At 36.4% G+C, this 20025-nt stretch overlaps 1 protein-coding gene across 2 annotated transcripts in view; it reads right to left on the reverse strand.

The window, feature by feature from the left end:
- Nucleotides 1-19141, reverse strand: part of MEF2C (myocyte enhancer factor 2C) — a 175349-nt gene extending 156208 nt beyond the window's left edge. For both annotated transcript variants that reach the window (XM_012644768.1, XM_012644765.1), the window contains exons 1-2: nucleotides 18952-19141; nucleotides 1803-1899 (exon numbers count right to left, since the gene is read on the reverse strand). The gene's annotated coding sequence lies outside the window, so the exon portion shown is untranslated. The remainder of the gene's footprint in view (nucleotides 1-1802; nucleotides 1900-18951) is intronic.
- Nucleotides 19142-20025: the final 884 nt, after the last annotated feature.

Genomic DNA, 20025 nt, shown 5'->3' on the forward strand with positions numbered 1-20025 from the left:
GGGTTCATTTGCTTTGCTGACAAAGCAAATCATTTGAAGCATTATCTGAGCTTACTGCCATAATACTGAAATTAATGCAATGAATTATAACAGCCTTTTTTACAAGAGCAAACACACACAGCCAATACATGAATTTCAACCATGCTATTTTTGATGGATTATCGAGGGTATTTCTATTTACCACAGTACAGTTCAGTTTTAGATTTGCTTTCCTTTAAAAAGAAACTATTTTATTTTACCTTTTTATATTTTAAAGAATTATTTAATAATAAACATTATAACAAACCTATAATTATCAATGATAGAGCAAGCATTCAAAAGTATGTATAACCCCACATTGTGGATAATTTGAAAATAATTTGGATCTGGAATGTATCACAGTTGGCTTTTTAAAATATAAGATTTTCCCCTCAGCAGATTTGGCTTCTTAATTATGTGTGACCTAAGTTAATATTAGCATTAGTTTTCTTCCCATGAGTCTTTATAGTTGAAGCGGAACAGAAGAGGTATGCAGACATATACAATAGAAAATCACCTGAGATTTAAAATTATTTGTGAGCAATCCACAAAGTGGTTAATCCAGGGTGTGCTTTGTGTTCTTCTTTAAATACTTCTGGACTTTTAAAGAAAACCTCAAGTCATCCTGATCCTTGCCACCTAATGGTACTTGGCTGGGATCAGACTATTTTCTCATGTAGGGAGGATTTTGTACTAGGTGTTAGGAAACCTGGACTCTATCTAGTTCAAGATTTGGGCTTTACTAATGGATTTATCCTTTCTAGGCTTCAGTTTACCCATGTGTTAGATGAGTTCTCCAATGTATGCCAGTTCTATGATTGGAAAACAGAAAGTGCTTCTACCCTTTAAACCAATTGGAAGCTGGAATCTATTCCAGTTAAATAAAAGATGACACTTCCTTTAAGAGAAAATAATATCTGGGATTGATATGCTATCGAACCAGCTTTTTTTCCTAATCACCAAATATTTCCTTCATTAAATAATTATTAAAAGTGCTTTATTATAAATACAAATATATTAACTTGTTTTCTCCCCAGAAGAATTACATTTAGCAATGTATTTAATTAAAGTGCCACGAAAGTCATAGGAAGCAAGATCCTCGGGATTTTAAGTCTAGGGAAAGCTGGCGTTGCAATTTCTGCTCAGAGTTGCATATCGTCTTACTCCATCCTCCTCTCTTCTCTACTTCCCTACATTAAAGCAGCATTCTACTAAAGCCCTGTGCACTGGGTCTGCCTGCTTTTAAGCCTGGCCCACGCTGGGTGTAGCTCTTGAAGTGAGCTTTAAAAAATTATTTTAAAGTGAGCTGGGGCGGTTGCCACAGCAACCCACCCTGAGATGAAGAAAGGCTATAGATTAATCTACCCCTCAAGATTATTCAACTGTATATTATTTGTTCTTCAGCCAGAATACTTTCAACACAAACAGGATAATTGAACAGGGAAGTTCAGAAAAAAATCTAAAAAGTAGTAAGATACAAATTTCAATAGCATCGAATATATTTTAATCTCTTTCTATTTAATAATTATAGTATAGATGACATACATGACTTCCCGTGAAATGATTGTGTAAGACACGTGCTTGCAAAAGTAGGCCCTGAAAGGTGATGTAAGCTTTAAGCAAAATGGTATGCCATTGCTTATAATATAACATATACAGTGGTCATTTAACTCTTTATCACTGTTATACATGTCTGCGCTACAAATACCTAAGAACAAGAAGTTGGGCAGTTCTACCTTTATGGTAACTTTGTGGTAGACGATAAAACAAATGTAAGCACTCACCACATACACGTCTTGACTGCCACAGTCATTTGCCTTCCATTCTTTATTTCATCTCTTCGTAGAAGTTACTTCACAGTTTGCAACTCTTCTTTGGCACCTTAAAATGTGTAAGTACAAAAAGGTAATAGTTTTTTTAAGGTTGATATTAAAGTACATTCAAATGGATTTATTTCTAAAACTTGTAATCGGAAGTAACATTATTATTAATTCTGATTTTAAAGCAAACCAATGTGTATGGAACATAATAAATTAAAATTATCATTAATTGTGATAATACTTATAATCTTTACTATAAATAGTGCTAAATATCTGAATTTCAAAAATTCACTAGGTGCAGCTTTTGCCCAAGCAGAGTATACAGCATATGAACCATTTGTGATGGAGAATCTGCAATATACAAAGGATTTATTTCAAGACAAAGTTTACTCATATCCTTTATGTCTTATGTTAAGATTCTATGTTTATCTTTATTTTTGTACCTTTAATTTTACATCTGATGAGGAATCACAAGGAAAAAAGTCAAATCCATCATATCCCAAGCTAACAAAATTTGTCAAGTTGGGAAATGTTTGCAATACAGTTGAAGTTGCTGAAAGGGCTTATTTTGTGTATTGCCTAAAGGCCAATTTAAAAGACAGACGTTGAGATTAGTGATGTATATTAGTACTGTTTACGAATTCTGTTAGCAATGATACCTCACCTTTCCAAGCAGTGTTTAACTGTACTGACCACAGACAAATGCTCCTGATTTCTAATCTCTGTTTTAGCCTAGCTTTCCATGACTTTGTGCACACAAATCAACCTCTCCTTGGCTTCAGACTGGGACTAATCCCAGAATGAGAATCAACCTTAAGACAGATCATGATGGTCAATATCCATTTTCCCATTTATATTAGCAGGAGGACTTTTCGTAGTGAAGAGTCATTTATAAAGCCTCTATATTTGGGTTGACATCCTTAAGATTTATTTTTAAGTTGCTTCAGAGTCAAGGAGAAATAAAGAATTTTGGCCAGTTTTATTTTAGGGTTGTTAGTTGAGTTTAGTCTTTTAGTCTCAGGTCTACAGTGAGTGAGTGCAAAGTTGGTCTGGCAGTCAGTGCCAGGTTACCTGGCGACTTCCCTTTCTTCCAGTTCTGCTTGGTTTTACAGTCTGTTATTAAGCGATCTTATATACTACACATTTCCCAGGGCCTATTCACCTTACAGAAATGCAATCTCCATGAAATAACATCCGAAAGATATGTTAAGGCTTTAAAAAAATGCCACTACAAATTATAAAACATTTTTTCCTTTTCCTGTTATCAGTATGTCTAAATAAGTCTTGATCAGTAATTTGCTGGCGAGTGTGTGGCTGATTCACAAGTATCCACGTGCACGACCAAATTTAATGGGACTTTACTTACAAAATTGTTAAATGTTGTTCATCGGAACATTGATTCTATCCCATTTCTTAAAATATCACAGAAACCTTCAATTCAAGGAATGGATTTTCACACTTCCCCTTTTAACCATTGCTTCTAGATACCTTATCATGTGTGTCCTTTCATTTTTAAAGATCTTTACCGGGGGTCGGGGTGGAAGTGGGGGTTAAAAGTCTCATCCCGTGTTTTGGTGCCCACTTCTTTGTTTGGGAAGCAGAGGGCTGGGATTCAGTCCGGACGGCCCCTTAAAGACCCAGAGGAGGGACGCCTCTGGTTTCAGCTGCTCCGCTGAGTTATTGATTGCAGGCAGCAACAATCCCTCCGGTTGATTTGTGTGGAAAGTGAATCCGCGCCGGCTGGGCGTTGAGCAGAGGCGCAACAGCCGCAACGCCATCCAATTATTGCAGGTCCTCCCCTCCAACACTGCTCTCATCACCTATGTACTCCTTTCTCTGCCCGTCTCTACTTCCCCCCACCCACATTTCTCCCGGCTGACAGAGCTGAAGGGGCGGGGGCTCCTTCCCGGGAGTGTTTCTAGAGCTCGGAGGCTGCTAGTAGGGGGTGAGTGCGCCACGTGCGTGCGCCACGGGCGAGCAGGAGGCGGGCTGGGGGCCCTCCTGGGGACCTGCTGGGCCTGGGTGCGACGAGGGGGCGGCTCCGCTGTCTTGGAGCAGGGCAGGAGGGGGCGTTCTGACTCGTGTTTGGTTAAAGGGGGATGTCATGGCATGGGGGAAGCGGCCAGTGGCTTGCTGGTAAAGAGGTGGCTCATTGGTGAAAAGGGTGCGTTGTGGGCTCTGGGGAATGGAGGAGGGCGCAACGACAGTGGGTGGGCTTTGGAAACGGGCGGTGGCCGTGGCAGGGTCGCTGCCCCGCTGGTCTGGTTTTGGGATCCTAGGAAGAGTTCCCCTACATTGGCGAAAGACTATCCCAGAGAGGTAGGAACGAGGTCCGGGCGACTCACGGAAACATGGGGGGCCAAGTGAAACGAACCCACCCACGCACATTGCACAAAGCGCTGGCACGCGGTCGCGTCTGGCACAGGCTGTCCGTGGCGCTCCAAGCGTTTTGCAAGCTTGGGAGAGCAAAAGGGGCTTGTGCATGTCCGGCCGCGATCTTGTCCCGGGCTAGCCAGCCTGAGTTTTCATTTGAGAGCCCAACAGGAAAGGATGGGGTCCCAGAACTGGATTTTACATTTTTAGGATTTAAGAAATTATTGTTAAAAGCTGAAAGTCAACCGCTAGCTCTAGAGTAGTTAAGCTGCCTCCGTGGATGTATGCAGGTCTTGGCTAGGGAAAGGCCAAAAAGTAGAACAAGAAGTGAGACGTTAGGGAGAAAACACACAAAATAAAACAAAAACTTCCTTTCCCCTTGCACACCCAGGAACAGTGCTGGGATCGCTTGCAAAAACGCTGTCACGAGACTCAGATGCTTGTGCTGTTCTTTGATCTGTCTGGGGAACTGTACCAAGGGCGCCAAGCATGGTGGAAAGATCAATGCTCCAACGGCATTGTGGAGTACTCGGCTGAATACATTAAAGATGTAAAAACGTTTATGTCACCATGTTCTTGAAACTAAAAGCTGCTACCAGTACGGTAGCCTCTAGCCACACACGTGTGTGGCTATTTAAATTAATTAAAATTAAATAAAACCAAAAATTTAGTTCCTCAGTTACACTGGCCACATTTCAAGTGCTCAACACCCACCTGTGGCTAGTAGCTACCTTATTGGACAGCAAGATGTTGAAAATTTCCATCATTGCATCAAGTTCTACTGGACAGTGCTGCTATAAAGTTTAAAATGAATGCTGGTTAAAAAAAGAAAAAGAAGTAAAGTGCTTTATGATTGATACTAGCCAAATTTTAGGACAGTTTTGGTATTTCTGTTACTTGGCAGTAGTGTGAAAAGTTTTAAAGTCTGAATTTAAGTATCTTCCTGCTGAAAGAGATCTTGGGGAACACTTCATACAAGCACCTAATTTTTTTTTATAGGAAAGAGAAGTCAGGCCCAGAGATGTTAAGTGATGCTCCCAAAGTCACGCCATAAATTTGGAAAGAAGATAAAGTCCCCTGATAGGGTCCAGTACACTTCCTGCCAGACCAGAGGACATTGCCTGGAGTTGGCTATACAAATTAAATCTGTAGAAAGGTGACCTGACAAAACATTTCAGGCAAGAACACCTTTTTACAAGAGAAAATACTGCCAAGTATTCCTCTAGGAAGAAATTCCATTTAATAAAGAATAAGGAGCATGGGGAATAATACTGCCTCCCAAACTAAAAATGTGTTATTGGTAGTGTCACAGATTCATATAATGCCTTTTCTAAGAGACTAATTGGGATAACATTGTGCTTGCTGCTACTTAAAAATTTCTGAGGAAATGGGATTATCCTTTTAAAGTAAGAGCTGAAAAGCATTCTTAAGGTCAGGGAGGAAAGGTGTTACATAAGGTGAGAATTGTTAACAATGTATAATCTTCCTCAAATTTGATACAGATACCATTACGTACATTGATTATGATATAACTGGGGTGGAATTTGACCAGAGATGTTAATAACATGAACACAACTTAATTACAAATTATACTATCTGACACATATAAGGCAACAGAATAGATCATAAAAATTTACACAAAGCATAAGCTTTCTAACTTCAATAGTTTGTTAATTTTTTTTTTTTTTTTTTTTTGAGACAGAGTCGCACTCTGTTGCCCGGAGTAGAGTGCTGTGGCGTCAGCCTAGCTCATAGCAACCTCAAACTCCTGGGCTCAAGCGATCCTCCTGCCTCAGCCTCCTGAGTAGCTGGGACTGCAGGCATGCGCCACCATGCCTGGCTAATTTTTTCTATATAGATTTTTAGTTGTCCAAATAATTTCTTTCTATTTTTAGTAGAGACGGGGTCTCGCTCTTGCTCAGGCTGGTTTCGAACTCCTGAGCTCAAACAATCCGCCCGCCTTGGCCTCCCAGAGTGCTAGGATTACAGGCGTGAGCCACCGCGCCCGGCCAGTTTGTTAATATTTGTTATATTTGTCCTTTATATTTCTTATTGTTAATTGGGAGTGATATGTTGATATTAATTCTGCCCTTTTATAGTAATTACCTTTTAACTTAACCCTTAGTGGAGGACCTCCAAGTGTCCAGATAAGAGTACTTATGAATGATAAATAATTTTAAATGAATAATGATAAATATTTTAAAAAGCTTAGACTTCTCCTGAACTGATCCATATTGGAATTATTGTTTTTATTTCCCTTCTTAATTTTTATCATTTGCACATGGTTCAGGGTTCTTCCCAATCTCTCTGAACTCCAATACCCTAAGAGAAAATGTTTCATTTCTTCAAGTACTTGAAGACATAGTAGAAGGCCTCAACCTCTCCATGGCTGACTATAGAAAAGGCTAGTCTGATTTAGAAGAGGCTGTGTAGCCTATGGCCAGTTGGCTCTATCACATGCTAACGGTATGATTACGCAGACATTTTGACTCTCCCCCGCCTCAGTTTCCTCATCTGTAAAATGTGGAACATAATGTGCTACCCTCAAAACTTTATTATGAGGATTAAATGAGCTATTCAACATAAAGCACAGGGCTGGAAAAGTGATAAACTGTAGTAAAAGTGAGCCATTCTTTTTTTTTTTTTTTTTTTTTTTGAGACAAGAGTCTCACTCGCCCAGGCTAGAGTGAGTGCTGTGGCGTCAGCCTAGCTCACAGCAACCTCAAATTCGTGGGCTCAAGCGATCCTCCTGCCTCAGCCTCCCGAGTAGCTGGGACTACAGGCATGCGCCACCATGCCCAGCTAATTTTTTCTATATATTTTTAGTTGTCCGATTAATTTCTTTCTATTTTTAGTAGAGACGGGGTCTTGCTCTTGCTCAGGCTGGTGTCGAACTCCTGAGCGCAAACAATCCGCCTGCCTCGGCCTCCCAGAGTGCTAGGATTACAGGCGTGAGCCACCGCGCCCGGCCAAAAGTGAGCCATTCTTAATCTCATGCAAAGAATTTCCACTTCTATACCAGTAAGCTCTTTATTCACCCATATTGGGGCTGTCACAGTAGAAAGACATAGGTCATCAGAGAGGCAGGAATTGGTTCAGGATGAAAACTGTTCTTGAGTTTTACCTTTGAAGAAGTAGAGACCTCTTCAGTCCTAAAATTCCATGACTTAATGGGTATAGGTTGCCTTATTTCCCTTTCACAAGCGTGGTACCTCTAGGATACTTTCAGGCTTCCTTTGTCTTTATTTTTTTTTTTTGAGGGATGCTTCCCTTGTCAGCTGCTTGGTTGCTGAAAAGGCACTGGAAACTCCAACTCTATCCTCTTTTCACCCTGGTTGACCCCTGGAATGCTGTTGTCAGCCAAGAAGACATTGATATCTTCAGTCTCCTGCTAGCTCAAATTCTTTAGGGTGGAGCCTGCTCAGATTGTCTCCTGATGTCATTCCAAAGGTCTGATGGCCATCTATGGCAACTGGGCTGGGCAGAGGCCTGCTGGGAAGGCGGAGCCCATGGAATGCCTACTGGGGCATTCTGTTTGGGAGGGACCTAGAAGTAGTTCTATGTTGGACATATGATCAACTTTACAGCTGTGAGTAGGGGACTGTACCATTTCTTGAAGAACAGAAACCATGGTCATTTTGCATTTTTGGTTTCAATAAAGTCCCACTTGGGATGTTTACGATTCCTATTGATTTCGTGATTGGTGAAAAGTATATATTATAGAAAAAAACAGATTAGAGAACATTAATAAAAATTTATATCTAATATTCATGCTAATATTCCTTATTAAATTCAGACACCAAGTTAAGGCAAGGAGTCTGGAAAGGAGGAAATAAAGCTACCACACTGCAAAATATACCTTGTTTCCTCTCTCTTTCTGGGCATTTTTCAAATGACTATATTCCACTTACCTGGAGCTTATAAATTTATTTCTAAAATATTTTATTTGTAACCTAAAATTTTAAACCAAGTAACATAAAATAAAATTTTATTTTTTAAGAATGCAAGATCATATATGGATGTATATTTCTCCAATACTTAATAGTTTTATTTAGATTTTAAAACAAGGAGATACATAATTATACCCATATTCTAATTTGTTAGGAAGAAAGAAAATTAATTAATTTTCATTGTTTCATTGTTTGGGATGCAGTGTTTTAAAATTATTTGGGAACATGGTGAGAATTAAAAGTATAATGCAATAAAACTTTTAAATTTAAGTCAGTGATCGAAATCAGTTTGTTTCACTAACATATTCATGAGTCAAAGACCAAAACTAAGAGGCCAGAATTCCTATGGACTATTGTTATTTATTTATTTTAAAATTTGTAGTTAAATCTTTTCAAATCAATAATATTCATATCCATACTATAATAGTAGTGGGAGTATATGTGCAAAAACAATACTATCATTAGAATATGGTTTGAAATAAATTCATAGTGTCAAACATTTAATAGTCACATTATTTATCAGACTGTATAATTTACAAACTTTATTTCTTTTTATGCAAACAACTTTTTTAGATGTGTATTACTATTGTTCCTATTTTATGGATTTATAAACTAAAACTTAGAGCACTAACATTACCTGCCCAGGGCCATATACCTCATAAATGCCAAAGACATGAAACCAAATTTGTTTGTTCCCAATGTTCTGCCCTTAGCTACAATGCTATACTGCTTCCTTGTACTAGTAACTTTTACTCATTTATAAGGATGATGAGAGTAGGAGATGCTGTAACTGTTATTTTTTTCCCACCAGAAAATATTGCAGAAATACATGTCTAAATGCATGTTATCCTTTCCAAAGTAGACACTAGGAGGCTATTCATTTATTTTAGTAATGTCTTTGATCAAGTCTTATAAATCTCCTTAGGAATTTGCTACACAGTCTTGAGAATGGTCTGATAGTTGCCAAATCATTATCATTAAGGGTAAGTTTTTTTGCCAAAAGTAAATCCAAATCAAATGTGGTCAACAAGATGAAAACCAAAATTTAATTATAAAGCATTAGATTATTTGATATTTGACTTATAAATTGACACTAATGAAAGATACAAAAGGGGAATTTTAAGGGTATTCCTCATATAGGTATACAGCATTTAAGGAGACAGTTTTGGTGAGTACTGCTCATAAAAGGTCTGATTATTTTTTAAAAAGTCAGTTTCATTAATTAGTAGTTACACACTATGTATCAATAGCATGGGAAATGTCCTTTTTAGAGATCGTACAACAGGCAGGGAAGGGTAAATCAGAGACCCTGGATTAGAATCCAGGGTCAGACACTTAGCAACCATTTGACCTTAATTTTCTAAATGTCCTTTTTATAAAACAGGGAAGGTGGCAAGAACCTGCTTATTTGATAATTTTGCTGAGAGATAGACATGAAATTGTATTTCTATAGCTGCTTAGTTCCTTGCATGTAGAAAATGCTCAATAAATGTTAGCAATCATGATATTATTTCATTGTCAGGGACTTGCCCCTATTCCTTAAAAACATCTCAGTGTCATAGTTATCTAATGATATTTTAGAGGATGTTTTCTTTTGTATCAGTTTTATGCTTCAAAACCTTTTATTTCGTGATAGAATATTTCATATTTAAAATAGATATAAACATATTTATGATAGTTTGTTGATTAAAGTAATATATATTATATCGAGAGGTCTTACATCTTTGAATTGCTAATTTATATTATCCTTGTCAGTGTTCCAAATAATATCGTTTTCAGAGAAACTGTTTTTGTATCCTTAATGGGTTTTATGAGATTTAGGAAAGTAATTATATATCCGTTTGCCCAGAATAAGGCTCCAAGATTTTATTTTTTAGTTACCTCAGGTATCTTCTAAAATGTTTATTGATTACTCAATCTTACACGTAAATGTAAGGAACCTTAGCATAAATACGTGGAATTAGTGGCTTCCTATTAAATCTGAGTTTTTAACTCCTTTGAAATCAACGGTCTTATCTGTGTAGCCTAGGCACCATTGTGAAGTTGCTGAGGTTTGTCTTTGCATCGTTCTTTTCCCTACACTCACCTTCAGCGTGCCCTTCTTTCGCTTTGGCACGCTTCACTCACTCAGCAGCAATTTTTACAATCAATAATAGCTCCTTTGTGAGTGCTTCTTTCTCCTCCAGGCCTTCCACTGATGTGACCTACAAGGTCCTTTCATCCCTCAGTCGCCCCTTTGTGTCCCAGAATTCTCTCAAACTATGTTCTATCAGAGGAGCTGGCCATTCTCGACGCTTAATCCAGGAGACAGTAGCAACGTGTTCCTACTTTAAAAGAACCTCTCTTCAGGTTTTCTGAAAAGAATTCATAATCCACAGGAGTATCCGGGATTCCACAAATTCCCTGCTGTGTTGGGCAGGAGGTATTTTAGGGAGAACTTTCAGCATGTCTAAGGTCCCTCCCACCGGCAGCAGCTTCATTTGTCCACACAATAAGCCTTGGGTGCGAGTAAATGGGAAGCCTAGCTCTTCCCTGAAGAACTTTTACTGTTTTGGAAAATGTTGGGTTTGGAAGATGAACTCTGTCAGCAAAATATCACGACGCTCCTTGAAAATTTATATACTTTAAAAAAATATTGTACACTTTGGTACCTATTTCTCTGGTCTCTTTTTCTGTTCCCTCTTTGCAATATGAAGTACACAGTTGTTGCATGTCCCTTGTGCCTTAGTGACCTTATTGTCAGTCAGACTTACTGTATGTGACTCCCTTCTACCTTCCTAAGGCTACTGGTGGTTATTTCTCCAGAAATGTCTTGAAGTGAGAGTATAAGAACCTTGTCAAGAGAATATGTGCTACTTGTTGGATGAAGGGAAGAATTTGGAAGGGTTAGGGAGGGGTTTAGGATTGGAGGGCAAAGTTCATTCTGACAATTATCTCCTCTATGAAATCACAGATAAAGCATCTTCCTATGTGCACAGATGGGGCACAGAAACAAGCATAGTCCAACTTTGTATATAAATTTGTGAATACAGAACATCCGTAGTAAATGGAATGCATTTTATATGAAAAATCATCACTCTGAAAGATACAGAAATGAAGAAATGAAATTCTAAGTTAAAGATTTTGACCACTACTAAAGTAAGAAACATTCTACAACTTTCTTTTTGCTTTTGACTCCTTTAGCAATAGGTAAACAGCTAACCAATAGATTTACTTCCATCTTTTCCATTTCTTTCCTTCATCTTTTCTGCTTCATCTCTTCATTTTCAGTTGTAAATTCTTTATTATCAGTTGTAAACTCAGTAAAGCCATGCATACATACACACACACATATGACTGGTTATTAGTAAGTTTTTTTCCTTTGCTTTGGAAAGTTAGATTTTTCTGTTTCAGAACCATAGGTTATTATCAATAATATTTTTCAATTTATCAAAATCACTTCAAATATCCTACCAATGGAGCTTATTTCTAAACAATTGATGATGCATGCTATAGACAATATGGTTGTAGAAAAGTTTCTATGATTATTTTTGTTATTAATCAATATAATTACTCTTTAGTTACACTGATGATTGACTCACAATGAATAAGGCCTGTGCTTGTGTTCTTTATGGAGTATTTGTGAAGGATTTATGTTCGTCCATCCACACATTCTCACCTCATCCTTACAAAGCCATGAGATTCTAGTCTACGTTACCTATGGCCACAAAATAACTTGCCCACAAGAGAAAAAGCCTGTGGTTTCCCTCACGTTATCACTCTTAACCTCTTAAACTCCCCAGGTCAGAGATGATTGGTTGAGTATTCTAAAACTTGGGGAATGTGTATGCACGCATACTTCTCATAATAAGCACTGTCTGTGGGTTTTTTTTAATGTCTTATTTGAAGAGTCGGCTGAAGCCATTTTATTATATTTGAAGCTGTATTATTTATTACTTTTTTTTTTTTTTTGAGACAGAGTCTTGCTCTTTCGCCTGGTAGAGTGCCGTGGTGTTAGCTTAGTTCACAGCAACCTCAAACTCCTGGGCTCAAGTGAACCTCCTGCCTCAGCCTCCCAAGTAGCTGGGACTACAGGTGTACGCCACTATGCCTGGCTAATTTTTTATATTTTTAGTTGCCTGGCCAAATTTCTTTCTATTATTATTTTTTTTTTTTTGGTAGAGATCGGGTCTCACTCTTGCTCAGGCTAGTCTCAAACTCCTGAGCTCACGAAGTCCTCCCGCCTCTGGCCTCCCAGAGTGCTAGGATTATAGGCGTGAGCCACCGCACCCTTCCCTATTACTTTAAACTCAAGTAAAACTTGAGAATGATTTTTGGCTTTTCACGAGTATTGGGTGGTAACTTATCATTTGCTAACCCACATAAAATAATTAAAATAACTAATCTACTTAACCACAGTAGTGCTTAGTTATATCAGACAATAAATATAAAAGAACAGATAACATCGTGTTCTCTTTGGTCTCTCAGAACCTGGGATCACTAAGTGTTAGTTTTCTTCACTCTTCACAAAAGAAGATTCTTTGTGAGGGTGTGGACAGTCTAATGCAGAGAACAGTTTATCAGAGTGCCTCAAAATTACCCAGGTGCATGTTAAAATGCAGATTCCTGGGTCCCACCTCAAGCTCACTGAGACACAATCTCCTCAGGGCTTGTTTGCACGCCACTGTCTTAGGGTAAGGGGAAGGCTAAGACCCACAAAGTCCTTCTAATGCCATAACTTTTTGTTATCTTCATTCCTTATTCACGCTTCTCGACTAATCTTAACAAACTGAACAGAATTTTAAAGTCATGTACACCTTTCAAAATAGTAAAAATGAGAGTTCAAAATGATATAAATCTTTCCGTTTCCTGTTGGTTCAAGTTGTAAACAAGAAAAAAAGAAATGCCACATATATTCTGCCTGTTGTAATTAAAAAACAAATGAAGCAATTCAGGGACCCAATCCTCTCAAATTTCTGTACAATTCTTCATCTTTACTTATCTGAGGGATATCCCCTATCTTTTCCTGGATGGAATCTGTTCTGTGGATCCTGTTACCACAGCGAAACCTATAAGATGGGCTTCAGATCCAGGGACCTCTACCATTGGTGACAACGGCCCCACAAACACGTTCATGCTGTAGTGATTGCCAGCTGCTTGTGAACCTACATTCCCTGGAAATAGGACTAGCACTGGTGATGGTCACTTCAGTAATGTGGCTTCTCCATGAAGAGACTTTCAATTAATGCAAACGTTCCTTACGACCTCAGTAATTACTTTCGTCTGCCGAGCAATCAGGAAGGGTCTTCACAACCTTGCCATCTCTGGCAACAGGGTGATCCATGTTCTTAATTTTTTGACCTCCCTCCATACTCAACTGCTGTTGTTAACCTCTCTTGGATTCAGATATTTTTAACACTTCAGAATAGGGGTTCTTTGATACTCTCGTTTTTTATACTAACATTTTTTTTTTCTGACAAAAACAAACATATTCTCTTGCTGGCTCACAGCAGTGTGTGTGCTAGAATATCTTTTTTTTTTTTTTCCCATTTAAAGTGTACAATTTAATGGTTTTCAGTATATTCACAGAATTGTGCAACCATCACCACAATTAATTGCAGACTATTTTCAGCATCCCCAAAGAAACCCCATACCTTTTAGTAGTCACAACCCTTCCCCATTTCGCTCCCAGCCTTCCCAGCCCTAGGTAACCATGAATCTACTCTCTGTCTCTATGAATTTTTATGGATTTGCCTATTCTGGACATTTCATATACATGGACTCGTACTACATATTGTGTGAGTCCATGTATAGAATATCTATTTAAGGTTAAAAATTTTTCTTCCATTTTATAAAACTAAAAATATTAAATGACCATGGAATTCTGTCAACTCAGCCTTGCAGTGCATACTGAAAAGTTCAGAGCTACATGTGATAATATGATTTTGAGCGTGAGACTTTTCATGTTAATGTTACCAGGGTACCCAAGTGGAAAAAAATAAGGCATGTTGGTCAGTAGTGTATTGCAGAGTGATTTTGTTTTGCCCCCTGACTTTACAGGCTAGATGCTGGTGTCAGTTTTAAATATGGGCTACTTAAACAGCAGTAGGGAGAGGGCAGAGCATGCCACTGCAGGCAGGAACCCACCGATAATGGTTCAGATTCCTTTTGGGACTTCTTCACATGCAACAGAAAATAGCTTCCATTGGATAACTAAAACTTCCTTTTCTATGAGTTATACATTACTGAGCAAAAAGTCCCCTCCATTCAGTACCCTCACAGAGGGTAAGTGACTTGTTTCCAGACACAAAATTTCTTAGCAGTCTGAGATCTTCCTACTTCTGCTCTGGTGCTCTGTGGACAGCACCCTTCAGCTCTAATGAGAAAACATTTATGATCTTTCGAAAGCAGACAAGGGACTAAAACCCCTTTAAGAAGCAGGGCAATGATTGAACTTGAAAGTCTTGTCATTTTTCACATTTTGCTTTGACACCCCTGTCTTTTACAATTGCTAGAAATGATACTATTTACTTATTATTTTGCTTACAATTGATTTGCATACTTTTATTGCATATTGTTAAATGGTTTGCTGATTAATGACTAATGTTAATTTGGGCTAAATGTAATGGAATAAGCAAATACATTTGTAAATATAGATATACAATTTAGTTGCTAAATGGTGTTAGTTACAGAACTGTTGATTATTTTAGACTAATTCCCTTGCAGGGAGACCCTGGCCACAATTTACTTCCATATCCTATATCAATGTTTTAAGCTTTATCTCTTCTTTTTTTCTTATTAATTTGCATGTCTGTGTTTTAAAGCTAATACTTCTCATAAGGAAGTACTCTCCAAGGCCCAGGACTAAGATAAAGTCTTTTAAATTCAGAATGTAGTAGATTTCAATTACACAATTTCTTTTCTAAAGGGCCAGAAGATAAGTATTTGTTTTGAATATTAATATTTTCATGACCTTAACTGAATCAGTATATTGTATAGACAATATTTTATAAATATTATAAAAATATACAATATTTATTAATATGCTTACTAAGTACTTAAATTAATTTATTTATATTAATATAGGATTATCGAATGGTAGAATTTCTGAGTTGTTAGGAAACACTTGCTGAGGAGGCCTCTGGGATCCACCGGGGCTTGATAATGAACACAGACACACATGTGCACACGCATGAAAGCTAGCTAGTTTAGTTAGTTATATGAACTGTTTATTGTATTCTGCACTTGAGTATAGGCATATGTTTATGTGTTCATATTTAGTATTTTTAATTAGCTCTTAATCTTTCAAACAAAATTCCAATCTGTGTTTTTAATTTCTACATTTATCTTCCAAACATATATATTGCCATTGATTATTTTTTATTTCTGCTATTTCATATATATTCATAAATATTTCCAGTTTGGAAATCCATTTCAATGGTAAAGAGAATCTAAAAAAGAGTTTGTACCATAGATGTTTTAATGTGTTTATGTTCTTTATTGTTTCAGAACTACATTTTAATATGCTCTGACAAAAATGTGTATTTCTCTAATAAGATATTAAGTTCGATAACTGAAAAGGGTTCTCCAAAGGAATGTAACTCACATTAATTTTCCATGTGATCATTTGTACTTATAGGTTGGCAGTCCACATGTTTAAAGTCTAATAGAAAAAATCACTGGATAGGAAAGTTGGGAGACATACCCCAAGTATACACCTACTACCCACCTTGGTGACCTTGGGTGAATTTCATTTTTGGTCTTTGGTTTACTTTTCTTTAAAAATTTGAAGTTGAAAAATTCAAAGCCTCGTTCCATACTCTTAAAGATTTTATAAGCTTAAATAAGACATGATTGAAAGAAATATGTGGCCATCATTAATTGGCTGCCAGTACTTTCATGGACACAGACGTGTTACCTACTCGGGAAGTTCCTTTATGGAAAGTAACTCTTTGTACATGACAGATATGGACATCTAGTAAAACAGGATCAATAAGAAAAGGAAGAGGAAATGAGTTAACGACAAAGGAAGAATGGTAGGCAGCAGAAATGATTCCCCATTTACTTATTTTTTATCTACGGTCTAGTTATTCCTATTTGAAAACCTACTGGCACCAGGTATTATCAACAGGGATGAGTAATGTGTAATTTTTATCTTTACTGGGTTACATTTGGCTCACGGACAGTTGACAGCTGTCAGTCAGGTGACTGGTCAATGAGGAGATACATATAAAGTTGCCAAAATATTTTTGTTGCTTTAAATACTTGCAAGTAAACCATTTTAGCTGGGAACTTTATTGTACTGAAATTAAATAGGTTGATATTCACAATATAATTAATTGACGTTAATGCCGGAAGAATGAAGATTTTTCTCTATAGATATATAAGGTAAAAAAATGTTTTTCAAGTGTATTTCTGAAACGAGAGAATGATTAATTTTTCTCCTCTCTATATAAGCTGTCTTTAAGATATGAAGATATATTGCAAATAATACTTAAAATGCATACGTTTTAAAATTAAAATCTTAGGGCAGGTATGAGTCAATGCTACTTTAAGTCACAATGTCTTCCTAAGACTTACTAAAAGAAACGATTCCCATACATTGAGGGATTTGGCATAGGTATTTTCGTGACACAATGTTGAAGATTTATTAGAAAGGACAAACATATAGCTGCATGTCAAACAAGACTTTACGGCTTGTTCTCATAATTAAAAGAAAAAATCGTGGGATTTTAGACTAAGTTCCACAACTCAGGACACAGTTAAAATGATAAATTTTAGTTATTTTGAAATATTTGGGCTATATATAACATTGTTTCTGATAGGTTCAGTTACACTTAAATAATTGACAAAGAGTCATAAATCATAATTTGGCAGAAGCTTTTGGATTACTTATATTTAATGTTAATGACAAACGATGTAATAATTATAGCCAGTAGTATAAAACTATACAACTTAACATGAAAACTTAACAACTATAATTCTGAAGTTGACCTAAGAGTGTGTGTTGTTCAGTTTTGTAGTAATTAGCCATCATCTTTAAAAACAAGGGCTCTGATTCTTTAGGAATATAGTATTTAACAGACTAGAAAAATAAAAATAAAATTATCAAGTGCATAGAGTACATCCTCATTCTTTAAGAGACTAATGAAATTATTTAAAATATTCAGTGACTATAGTTACTTAAGTGTCTGAATCAATATAATGAAGCAATGTAAAGTATCACATGAAAATAGCAGTTCAAAACCACAACAAATATATATTTCTAAAAATATGTTTTAATTATCTAAAGTATATTCTACATGTAATAATTTATACTAAAAAGTAGATTTGGGTTTTCATTTTTAAAAATATGGAGTCATTAAAATGTTTGTAGATAAGATTATGTTTTAAAAATATTAGATATTTTGACTGGATAGACCATTTCTGATATTTTTTAAATCACAAATGTTTCATACTTTTAAATAGCAATGGAGCCAGTTTAAAAGAGTTTGATGCTTATAAATTTGTGGCATATTCATTTTGTCATCTATTTAAAAAATGCTTTAGGTGCAGTGGTCATTAAAAAAGTCAGATCTTATTTTTTTCCCACTATAGAACCATGTATTAAGCCTGTAGATTGAAAATTATTTATGGGATGATCATAATAAAACAATTGCCTCAGAGTATTAGTAATTTATATTGGTAGGAGCCTTTCCCTTCTTAAGCATCAATTCTACCCCCCACAGCCCAGAAAATTGATTTTATGCATAATAATTTATAGCATTCTTGATCAATGTATGCTGTTGTATCTTTTAAATTCATTAGCTCATGTTGCTTGTGAATGTGGAATTTGGTTATTAAAATGGTTTCATATGTTTACTATGTATAGTATCTAGCTTTGAGCTGCTTAGTTGCTTAAATAAATGTTTTCAATTTGCTATAATACAACAATTTGTGGAGAAATGCTGTGAAGCATAGTTAAAAGAATGAGTCCTTGAAATAGAATCACTTTTTAAAAATATGTCCTAACATGTGGTCTCATTTTTCCATGTTTTGCATTAATTAAAATCCTATTCTGAAAAAAAATATTTTTGCCTAAACTTTTGAATTCACAAAATAAAAATACTAAATATATAAATGTGCTAATTTTGGAAATCAATGACGTAAAAACATGCTTTAATAATGTCTTGGTTGTTTATTCCAAAGAATTTTCTCTAAAGAAACTCTATAATGAGAAAATATTACCACTTTTAATTATTAAATAATATATAATTATTATCTAATTATTTAATTATTATACATGCAATATGTTTTAAAATGTATTAAAATAAAGTTAATTCCATATTCTCTCTAACGATATTCCTGTAACATGCACACACTTGAAAAAAAAAACAGCACATGTAATTTTTAAAAAGAGCATGTACAATTGCATCTTTTTATTTGGGAGATTTATTAGAAAATAATGTTTTATTCAGAAAAGATTGTGACAGAATTAGATAAAAAAAGAGACTAAAATGCTATTTATTTAAATGGTCTAATATTATATATGTAATTAATTCTTCATCTTTCAGATATTGAAGACAGTAATGAAAGAGACCAATAATAAAAATATAAATTATTTCTTTTCAAAACTTAAAAAAAATCTAAAAAATTGCTAAGTGGTAACAGCTCTACTTTCTACACCAGGCAAACCCACTGTTGAGTTAGTTGGCTCCGATTCCAATGGTCTCATCAACTTTGTGAACGTAGGTACCTCAGTGGTGCCTCTTCCAAGATAACAAAATCAACTTTTAAAGATTAAAAAATATATTTTGGCAATTGAAACTCACCAGTGCCTTTCTGCTTCTCCAGGAAGTTGTACCCGTCAGCACCTGCTGAGGGCTTTGTTGTCCAAACTCCGACAGGTAAAAAAATTCCTGTAGAATAAAGCCAGACCAGCTGGCTTTGAAGAGAAACCCCCCAGTTTGGGCTGCGTTTGCCTCCTCTCCTTTTCTATGAAGACCGAGGCTTTGCCCCCTTGATCGTCAAGCCGTGAGATGCGTGATCCCTCTGCACAAGTGTCTGGCAGGCCGAGGTGCACCTGTTCCTGTCAGTCTGGAGTAAATTTAGCTGTAAAGGTATCACTGACAACCAGACCTTTGTCAGTGCTGGCAAAAGAACACAGAATTACTTCCCTCCCCTCACCCCTCCCGACCTCCTATGCTGCTAGTTCCAATGGAAAATATCCAATCGGAAGTCTATCCAAAAATCATTCCTAAAAAATGAAATTGCTTTCGTATGGCATAAAAAAGTAAGTTTCCTCATTTCAAGCAGATTTGAAAATTGCATTTCCAAGAATAATCTTGGAACACGACAAGTTTTCGTTCAATTAATTGTGGCTGGAAACTTTTTAATGGAGACATAGCACACATTTCATTTCAGGCTATTAAATTGTGTTAAGCATTAAAGTTAGTTGCCATTCCTTGCTGTAGCTCATTTGTTCTCTTCGATTCAAAGAAATATTAGAAGGTTAAAACTTATCACATAGGAGAGATTAATCATGCTACCTAAATTAGAATGTGTGTAGTTCTGAGGGACTAAGTGTCAAAATTGTATGCTCATAACACTAAAACTATTGGGAATTTGGGATGCCACTGTGACATTTAAAATGGCAGCTAATGTCTGTGAAAACCCTGGATGTGTAGAAGCTGGTTAAAGCTTGAGTTCTCTTACTCTTTGGTTAAGGAAAGGACATTTGTCATGTATGTGAATTTTTTGGACTAATTTCTTTATCAATGGTTTGAGAAAAGTTTCCTTTGAAGGAAAATAGAGAGGCAGGCACTGTTCACTGATAGGTCTAAATATAATAGTCAAGATATGTAAAGCAGCCCAGGAGTAACATGCTTAACCGAATTATTCTGAGC

Source organism: Propithecus coquereli, unplaced genomic scaffold (assembly GCF_000956105.1).
Source record: "Propithecus coquereli isolate 6110/MARCELLA unplaced genomic scaffold, Pcoq_1.0 Scaffold22, whole genome shotgun sequence".
NCBI classification, from domain to species: Eukaryota; Metazoa; Chordata; class Mammalia; order Primates; family Indriidae; genus Propithecus; species Propithecus coquereli.